Here is a 10,708-nt window from a genome sequence, read left to right on the forward strand (position 1 = left end):
GTATTTAACCCTCTGAATCAGAGAGGTGCGGGGGGATGCCTTAATTGACATCCACGTCATCAGTGCCCGGGGAACAGTAAATGTTTTCTGATGTTAGCAAGTTATTGATTTTATGGACCTTATTTCTAAGGTTACATATATTAATATGGACTATTTTCAGCCCTTTACTAGGTAGCTTATCAGAGATATACATAATATGAAAAAGAGCAAACAAAAAAATATGCATTCAGCAGTCCATTAATCAATTGGTGTGTGTGTGTGCTGCGGGGTTGAAGCTACGAACCCATAGGCTTGGCTCTCTCATCCCTTCCAAGCTTCTGGGAGCGGGGGTGGACAATGAGCCTGCTATAGCGGATGCAATCAATGTCCTCACGTGCTCTGGCAGCTTTCATGGCTGGGATAAGTTTTTTCCTCTTCTGGCGCAGAGCTTCGTTGTTAGGGTTTGGCCATCATTGAAAATAAGAAGTGTTTTCTTAACTGACTTAACAGCCACAAACCCGGGATAATCCGCAGTCCCAGCCACAATGGCTAACCGCGTCACGGATTGCATTGGATTGACAACTAAGAAATATGTATGCTAACTGTGTTTAACAGTTATTCAAGTTCAGCATATTTAACTAGCTAGCAAAGCAATTCACACTTCTTGCTAGCTAACCAAATGACACCTGCATTCTCTAGCTGTAGCCAACAAAAGACGATACGAGGAGATAAAGTCGGCCACTCACCCACTCGTCCAATGACATGACATCTTCCAAGCAGCTAGCTAGCTAACGTTAGGCTCTGTGTTTTTAGCTTGCTAAATAAATAGCTACATAAATAGATATGCTAGCTTATTAGCCACGTTATCACTGTATTGTGATCATTGTCCCTGCTCCCTCAAAACTTGAGACATTTGTGGTATTGTGTTGTGTGACAAAACTGCACATTTTAGAGTGGCTTTTTATTGTTCCCAGCACAAGGTGCACATGTGTAATGATCATGCGGTTTAATCAGCTCTGGATGAGTTATCTTGGCAAAGGAGAAATGCTCAGTAACAGGGATGTAAACACATTTGTGCATACAGTTTGAAAGAAATACGCTTTTTGTGCAAATGGAACATTCCTGGGATCTTTTATTTCAGCTCATGAAACATGGGACCAACACTTTACATGTTGGTTTGTATTTTTTTCAGTATTCCTTGTTTACAATTTGTGATGAGTTAGTGTGTTGTTGTAGAAATAAATATGCCTATGCTCAAACATTTTAAGGGAAATGTCACAATTTTTCAACTTCATATTCATCATCTCCAGCATAAACATCAACATACTGTATCTGAAAATGGCGCGTTTCTATGTTTGTAGTAAAAAGAAAGTTGAGGAAGATAAGTGTTTCTAATGACATTATCAACCAATCAGTAGACCATTAGTACGCAATGCCATCTCATAATTGGTTAAAATCACATGATGCACACTGATTATGTAATTGGAAAGACTTATCTTCCTCTATCTTTTTTTCCTACAAAACATAGAAACATGCCATTTTCACATACGCTACATTGATGTTGGGGTGGTACTGGAGATCATGAATATGAAGTTGAAAAATTTAAAAATTTCCCTTGAACTTTTTATGGCTGCAGGGGCAGTATTGAGTAGCTTGGATGAAAAGGTGCCCATTGTAAACGGCCAGCTCCCCAGTCTCAGTTGGTAATATATGCATATTATTATTAATATTGGATAGAAAACACTCTAAAGTTTCCAAACCTGTCAAAATATTGTCTGTGAAAAATAGAAAATATTCCTGAGGAAAATCAAAACAGAAAGTGGCTTCTATTTTGAAAACTCCATAGCCTCCCTTTGTTCCATGGCCTCCCTTTGCTGGATTTAAAGGGATATTAACCAGATTCCTTTTCCTATCGCTTCCTCAAGGTGTCAGCAGTCTTCAGACATAGTTTCAGGCTTTTATTTTGAAAAATAAGCCAGAACGATAGCATCGCGTCAAGTGGTCACATGAGTTTTGCTCGCGCAACAGAGTTTGGATAGGTATTTCTTTTCCCTCTCCTACTGTGAAAGACATTTGCGGTTGACATATTATCGCTTATATATTTTAAAAACAACCTGAGGATGATTATAAAAAACGTTTGACATTGTTTCTGTGGATATTATGGAAACTATTTGGAATTTTCATCTGCGTTGTCGTGACCGCTCTTTCCTGTGGATTTCTGAACATAACGCGCCAAACAAACGGAGGTATTTTGGATATAAAAATAATCTTTATGGTACAAAAGGAACATTTGTTGTATAACTGGGAGTCTCGTGAGTGAAAACATCTGAAGATCATCAAAGGTAAACGATTAATTTGATTGCTTTTCTGATTTTCATGACCAAGCTACCTGATGCTAAGTGTACTTAATGTTTTGTCGTGCGATCGATAAACTTACACAAACGCTTGAATTGCTTTCGCTGTAAAGCATAATTTCAAAATCTGACACGACAGGTGGATTAACAAAAGGCTAAACGGTGTTTCCTATATTGCACTTGTGATTTCATGAATATAAATATTTTTTGTCATATTTATTGTATGTAGCTCTATGCTATTCAGCGGTTGTTGATGACACTTATCCCGTTAGTGGGATTGCAGCCAGTTTTAAAGGCAGCTAGTATGTTGTCTGACTGGACTTTAACATTAATCTGAAGACTGTTATTTATCTAATTAACAAACTATGTTTAATTGTTACCCAATTAAATCAATCATGTAACAACTAACTCATTAGGATCTGGAGCACCACGAGAGCGGTTCTTTAAAGAGTTACCATATTTCGTATGAAAATCTAAAAGGTCTTCTCCTATTACATCTATAAACAGTCACCTTATTAATCATAACCACGTATCATATTACCATTCTGAACAGTCGTAACCTCATTGCATCTGCAAAGACCAGAGCCTTACTTATGATTCAGTACTACAGAAATTGGTTTCATTATTTATTTACTAGTTAATTAAATGGGAAAACAGGATAAACACACTACACTGGTTATTGACTGGAGACGCTGAAAACAGGTCCATAGCGGAATGACAACAACATGGATATGTGTTAAAGAAGAGAGGGAGAAAGAGGGACAGAGACACTTAACATTGCCACATTCAGAAATTACTCTCACCTACAATAACCAAATACTTTGCACACGAACCGCGGCTGCTTTGAGCAAGAAATCATGAACGTATTTATGTGAAATGCCTGGGTCTGCCGGGGACCTCTCGGTGAACAGGGCAGCCTTGGAAAGGGGGTTGGACCTTTTCGCGGCACGCTTATAAGGCTCTGATTGTCCGAAATGGTTCCAACAACCCTTCTCCTGATGTCCTTCTTCTTAGTTGTCTGGTGACTTGTAGTGTAGTCCTGAAGAGAACTTCACGCTTTTTCTGGTCCCATGTGTTAATTTCTTAACCCATCATTTATACCTTTTGCTCAAAAGGGGCAGTCCCGGCAGGCTGGCATGCTCCCTGAGGGGATTACTCACTGTGCAAAGTTATGGAGAACATGTATCTCTTATAACTTCTCAAATCACATCCTTCTCTTAACAAAAACACTTTCATCATTTTCCATAATACATGCACAATCCGTATGTATGGAAACTTCATCTATGTAGTGTGTACAGTGGTTCTTCCTTTAAAAGTTGTGTCATACTGCAGCACACCTTGCGGGCTGCCGCATAATTATATGGCATGTTATTTAAGTGTCAGCCATTGTTGTCATTAATGCTAGTTAGCGCTAGTTTGACCATCAGAGGGCATCTTTGAGAAGCATTTGACAGTCTTTAATACAGGCTGTACTAGAGAATAAATAAATACAATTCTTGTAAGAACATAGTATATGGGATTGATTTTAAGAAATGTTGCTTAATTAATTTGATTAACCTCTTGCCTCTACTTGGGACGCTTGCGTCCCAACTAGAGCTCTGGAAATGCAAATGCGCTACGCTAAATGCTAATAGTATTAGTTAAAACTCAAAAGTTCATTAAAATACACATGCAGGGTATCAAATTAAAGCTACACTCGTTGTGAATCCAGGCAACAAGTCAGATTTTTAAAATGCTTTTCGGCGACAGCATGAGAAGCTATTATCTGATAGCATGCACCAATACACTACAACAGAAAAGCACAGCAGGGGACGTAAACAAAATAATTAGCATTTCGGCGTTACACAAACCGCACAATAAAATAGAAAACAGTCATTACCTTTCACCATCTTCTTTGTTGGCACTCCTAGATGTCCCATAAACACTATTGGGTCTTTATTTCGATTAAATCGGGCCATATAAAGCCAAGATATCGTTATATGTAGACTGTGTGATAAACGAAAAAAACAGCGATTTCACAACGTAACGTAATTTTTTTAAATTCAAAAAGTAGACGATAAACTTTCACAAAACACTTCGAAATACGTTTGTAATGCTACTTTAGGTATTAGTAAACGTTAATAAGCGATAAAAATCATCCATAGGCGATGTAGAAATCATTAGCTGTCGTCTTGGAAAAAATTTCAGGAGAGAGCTCTTCCGGAATGATCTGGGCGGAGACCAGAGGTAAGTCGTGCCCCTCTTTCGGTTCAACCAAGAATCAAAGATGATTCAATTCACAAGACTCTAGACAACATGGGGATGCTGTGGGAGTTGAATGCTCGGTCTTATCTAATTCGGCTCACTGTTAACAATTGCTGGAAGTGGCGCAAGGATATTTATTTCCATTTTCTGTGATCAGGTTTTCCTGCGCTTTCCGATGTAACGCACGTTATGTAATAGCCACAGTCGTGATTTAACCAGTTTTAAAAACGTCCGAGGGTTTCCTATCCACACATTCTAACCATATGAACGTACTATATTCCTGGCATGAGTAGCAGGGCGCTGAAATGTTGCGCGATTTTTAACAAAATGTTCAAAAAAGTAGAGGGTCGACTGAAGAGGTTAATATTATGGGGGTTTTATTCCAAAAAGAAAAAACTGGTTTTCCATTAGGAAAATATGGCGCTGTACAACATGACCATTGTATTGTAATTCACCATATTACAATACATTCACTCCATTACAATAAGCTGCCATGTATTTAACATGAAATAATAATGCAGTGCACCATTTGCTCATTTCCTCATTATTCAGTTGAGGAATGAATCTTTATTAGATGTCGGAGATGCATGTCACCAAACACTGCATAAATATGTTTTACATATGACTATGACTATCAACATGCAACCGTTTTAGTCATTGCTGACTGTTGTCTACAATTGACATAGCTCATGAAATCCCATGGTAAAACAGAGCAGGGCTGTTCTAAATTCTCTGGGGACAAACGCATGTACAGTATTTGTATGTATGGCTGATCACATAGGAAGTGCAATCGGAATGAGAGCCTTGGGGCTACTGACGAGCGAAGAGCAAAAATAATCCTAACATTTCCACACCTTAATTGTAGGCTAACCAATACACAAATGGAGATTAATTGAAAGTAAAAATGTCATTGATTTATCAAGACCAGTCCCCATGTTTGTCTCAGAGCAGCACAAAACAGTACTGAAATAGTTGACCACACGTGGGTAGGCTATTGCTTCAAATCCTATTATAACAATTGTATGACTTTGGGAGTTTCCGTAAGCAACAATTAGTTGCTTTCATTAGCCTACTTTATTCCAATATTTAGGTCACCATTCAGATCATGCAAACCATCCAGTTGTTACACACATAGAGCTAACAATATAGAAGCTGATGTCAAAGAGACCCTATTCATCAGAATGACAGAATTTGTCAGCCATAAAATAAGGAAAAATAAAGCTTGCAACATACATTGTATTATTCAATAAGAACTTCACATTCTGCAGGCCTAGGCATGGATCAAAGCTGGTGAGACATTCAATGATGTCATCAAGAGATATGCTGGACCCTATGTCAGAGAGATGTTTTAGGGACCACGTCGTGTCTATTGTCCTGCTAATAGCCCTTGCGAAAAATAAGTGTTTGAAAACTTTTTCCCCCTTCCACTTGCTTCTTCCATTTTGGGTAAAGCAGACATTTCCATAGAGTTGTGTTAGCTGCATGTGTGACATAACTCCACCAGTCGTATTTATGATAGCATTTAGAAAGGTTATACCTTTTTTTTTTTTTACGAAAAAAACAAGTTGTTTTATCAATTAGTATATTTCAGTTTAACCACAATATTTGTTGTGTTATTTGTGTTGTCTTTTCTGGTAGATTAAACTGAAATTGCAACCAACAATTTATGGCTTGTTAACTTCTTGCGTCGAGCCATCCCGGATCCGGTATCGTGACTACAGCCTCAAGCTCATTACCATAACGCAACGTTAACTATTCATGAAAATCGCAAATGAAATTAAATGAATCTATTTGCTCTCAAGCTTAGCCTTTTGTTAACAACACTGTCATCTCAGATTTTCAAAATATGCTTCTCAACCATTGCAAAACAAGCATTTGTGTAACAGTATTGATCGCTAACGTAGCATTTAGCGTAGCATTTAGCATTAGCATTCAGCAGGCAACATTTACACAAAAAAAACAGAAAAGCATTCAAATAAAATCATTTACCTTTGAAGAACTTCAGATGTTTTCAATGAGGAGACTCTCAGATAGCAAATGTTCAGTTTTTCCTGAAAGATTATTTGTTTAGGACAAATCGCTCCGTTTTCTGGGTCACGTTTAGCTACGAAAAAAAACCTGTATCCAGGATTGTGTAAATCTATCCGCAAGCTCATTAGCATAACACAACGTTAACTATTCATGAAAATCGCAAATGAAATTAAATTAATCTATTTGCTCTCAAGCTTAGCCTTTTGTTAACAACACTGTCATCTCAGATTTTCAAAATATGCTTCTCAACCATTGCAAAACAAGCATTTGTGTAACAGTGTTGATGGCTAACGTACCATTTAGCGTTAGCATTCAGCATGCAACATTTTCCACAAAAACCATAAAAGCATTCAAATAAAATAATTTACCTTTGAAGAACTTCAGATGTTTTCAATGAGGAGACTCTGTTAGATAGCAAATGTTCCGTTTTTACAAAAAATATTATTTGTGTCGACTAATCGCTCCGTTTTGTTCATCACGTTTGGGTAAGGAAAAAAATATAATAATAAGTCATTAAAACGCGAACTTTTTTCCAAATTAACTCCATAATATCGACAGAAACATGGCAAACCGATGTTTAGAATCAATCCTCAAGGTGTTTTTCACATATCTATCGACGATAACTGCCACGATGGATTTTTACTTTCTCTTCTGAAGAAATGGAACGCGCATGGACCTACAGATTACGCACACAGGACACCGGGCGGGACACCAGGTAAATGTAGTCTCTTATGGTCAATCTTCCAATGATATGCCTACAAACACGTCACAATGCTGCAGACACCTCGGGGAATAGACAGAAAGTGCGGGCTCATTCCTGGCGCATTCACAGCCATATAAGGAGACATTGGAACACAGCGCCTTCAGAATCTGGGGCATTTCCTGTATGACACTTCATCTTGGTTTCGCGTGTTGCATTAGTTCTGGGGCACTCACAGATAATATCTTTGCAGTTTTGGAGACGTCAGAGTTGTGTCTTTCCAAGGCTGTCAATTCCATGCATAGTCGAGCATCTTTTCGTGACAAAATATTGCGCTTAAAACGGGCACGTCTTTTTATCCAATAATGACACAGCGCCCCCATAGTTTAAAGAGGTTAAGAAACCCTGTTGCTTGACAATTGAAGGTGTCCGTATTGATTCCAATATTAGTAAATTACATTTGTTTTGTGACATGATTTTGCAAGACTGAGATATGGGTTAAATGAATGAGTCTGGTTTGATTCAAATAGGTGTGGGAGTTCTTACTGCAATAGATTTCATATAAATGGGTGCTTTGGCTTAGTTGGTTAAAGCGCCTGTCTAGTGAACAGGAGATCCTGAGTTCAACTCTCAGCGGAACCTTTTCAAGCATTTGATTGTACACATTGTTGAAGAAGGTCAGAGGGGAGGGCCCAAAACATAGCTTAAGAAACCCTGTTGCTTGACAATTGAAGGTGTCCGTATCGATTCCAATATTAGTAAATTACATTTGTTTTGTGACGTGTTTTTGCTAGACAGAGATATGGGTTAAATGAATGAGACTGGTTTGATTCAAATAGGTGTGGGAGTTCTTATCTGCAGTAGTTATCATATATCTGGTTGCTGTGGCTTAGTTGGTTAAAGCGCCTGTCTAGTAAACAGGAAATCCTGAGTTCAACTCTCAGCAGTACCTTTTCAAGCATTTGATTGTACACATTGGTAGAGAAGGTCAGAGGGGAGGGCACTCTGGTTTTCTCACCAATGGGTTTAGAGAATTAGGCAAGTGGAGAGGAGAGAAGATGTGAGGAGGATGCAATTGAGATTTTCCAATGTTACGGAGAAAGGACTCTTTTTGAATGAGTTAAACGTACTGACTGTGGAAAGCGCAACTGGGTTTCAGTTTATTCATTACCGAGGCCCAAATGAAAAGAGTTCAGCCAGCTTGTACACGTCACTTTCAAAGGATGAGTAGGCTCTACACGCCAGCTCTTGAAGCCAGCAGTGATCGTATAGCGGTTAGTACTCTGAGTTGTGGCCTCAGCAACCCCGGTCCAAATCCGGGTCACCGCACTGCAATGTCATTTCAAAAGGGTTGTATTTTGAATGAGATCAAACTTACTGTGTAAGCGAAGAAACTCAACAACTGTGCTATTTGACCAAGACCCCATATCATGGTAGGTTAATTACTTACATTATTACATTATCTCCTGTGTTAGAGGATATTACCATTTTCAAGCTCGACACCCAAATGTGAATTGTAGTGTCCTCGAACAACCAAAATAATATAGAAATAATGTATGATTCTGAATGTTTACTGATATCTTGCGACCCACCTTTCACATGATAATAACCACTTTGGGTCCAAAATCGTTGTTTAAGAATCCATGTCAGAGGTTCTTGAGTTTATTCATCTCTAGACCCAAATGAAAATTGAATTGTGCTGTCCTCGAATGACCATAATTAAGAAGAAATAGTATGCGATTACAAATGTTTACTGATATTTCATTACCCACCTTTCACATGCTCAGGCCCAGTTTGGGACCCAAAACATAGCTTAAAAAAGAACGATATTTCCGAGATTATTTCGTTTTCAAATAACCGAAAGGAGCGGTTGTAATCTGAATAAAGGGAAAAAGGCCATTCTTGAACATGGGGTGAGACATTCTTACTCATTTGCTAGAGAACCAGTTCAGATTGGATGACTTTGGGTGTTCCAGTAAGCAACGATTAGTTTACCTTCATTAGCCTACTTTATTCCAATATTTCAAATCAAATCAAAGTTTATTTGTCACGTGCGCCGAATACAACAGGTGTAGTAGACCTTACAGTGAAATGCTTACTTACAGGCTCTAACCAATAGTGCGGAGAAAAAAAGGAAAGAAAGGTATTTGTGTGTGTGTGTGTGTGTGTGTGTGTGTGTGTGTAGGAATAAAGCAACAGTAAAAAGACATTTGAAAAAAGAGTAGCAAGGCTATATACAGACACCTGTTAGTCAGGCTTATTGAGGTAGTATGTACATGTAGGTATCATTAAAGTGACAATGCATATATGATGAACAGAGAGTAGCAGAAGCGTAAAAAGAGGGGTTGGCGGGTGGTGGGGCACAATGCAGATAGCCCGGTTAGCCAATGTGTGGGAGCACTGGTTGGTCGGGCCAATTTAGGTAGTATGTATATGAATGTATAGTTAAAGTGACTATGCATATAAGATAAACAAAGAGTAGTGTAAAAGAGGGGTTGGGTGGGGGCACACAATGCAAATAGTCCGGGTAGCCATTTGGTTACCTGTTCAAGAGTCTTATGGCTTGGGGGTAAAAACTCTTGAGAAGCCTTTTGGTCCTAGACTTGGCACTCCGGTATCGCTTGCCATGCGGTAGTAGAGAGAACAGTCTATGACTGGGGTCGCTGGGGTCTTTGACAATTTCTAGGGCCTTCCTCTGACACTGCCTGGTGTAGAGGTCCTGGATGGCAGGCAGCTTTGCCCCAGTGATGTACTAGGCTGTACGCACTACCCTCTGGAGTGCCATGCGGTCGGAGGCCGAGCAAATGCCGTACCAGGCAGTGATGCAACCGATCAGGATGCTCTCAATGTTGCAGCTGTAGAACCTTTTGAGGATCTCAGGACCCATGCCAAATCTTTTTAGTTTCTTGAGGGGGAATAGGCTTTGTCGTGCCCTCTTCACGACTGTCTTGGTGTGTTTGGACCAATCTAGTTTGTTGTTGATGTGGACACCAAGGAATAAGAAGCTCTCAACCTGCTCCACTACAGCCCAGTCGATGAGAATGGGGACATGCTCGGTGTTCCTTTTCCTGTAGTCCACAATCATCTCCTTAGTCTTGGTTACGTTGAGGGATAGGTTGTTATTCTGGCACCACCCAGCCAGGTCTCTGACCTCCTCCCTATAGGCTGTCTCGTCGTTGTCGGTGATCAGGCCTACCACTGTTGTGTCGTCAGCAAACTTAATGATGGTATTGGAGTCGTGCCTGGCCATGCAGTCGTGGGTGAACAGGGAGTACAGGAGGGGACTGCACACGCATCCCTGGGGAGCTCCAGTGTTGAGGATCAGCGTGGCAGATGTGTTGCTACCTACCTTCACCACCTGGGGGCAGCCTGTCAGTCAGTCCAGGATCCAGTTGCAGAG

The 10,708-nt window shown here is 39.6% G+C and overlaps 2 non-coding genes across 2 annotated transcripts; both read left to right on the forward strand.

Annotated features, from left to right (window-relative positions):
- The first annotated feature begins 7,876 nt into the window (after positions 1-7,876).
- On the forward strand, positions 7,877-7,950 carry trnat-agu (transfer RNA threonine (anticodon AGU)). Its single transcript has one exon. It is a non-coding gene; the product is annotated as a tRNA-Thr (tRNA).
- A 235-nt stretch (positions 7,951-8,185) lies between these two features.
- On the forward strand, positions 8,186-8,260 carry trnat-agu (transfer RNA threonine (anticodon AGU)). The gene has a single exon. It is a non-coding gene; the product is annotated as a tRNA-Thr (tRNA).
- The last annotated feature ends 2,448 nt before the right edge of the window (positions 8,261-10,708 follow it).

The sequence above is a fragment of the Oncorhynchus nerka genome, linkage group LG27 (assembly GCF_034236695.1).
Source record: "Oncorhynchus nerka isolate Pitt River linkage group LG27, Oner_Uvic_2.0, whole genome shotgun sequence".
NCBI classification, from domain to species: Eukaryota; Metazoa; Chordata; class Actinopteri; order Salmoniformes; family Salmonidae; genus Oncorhynchus; species Oncorhynchus nerka.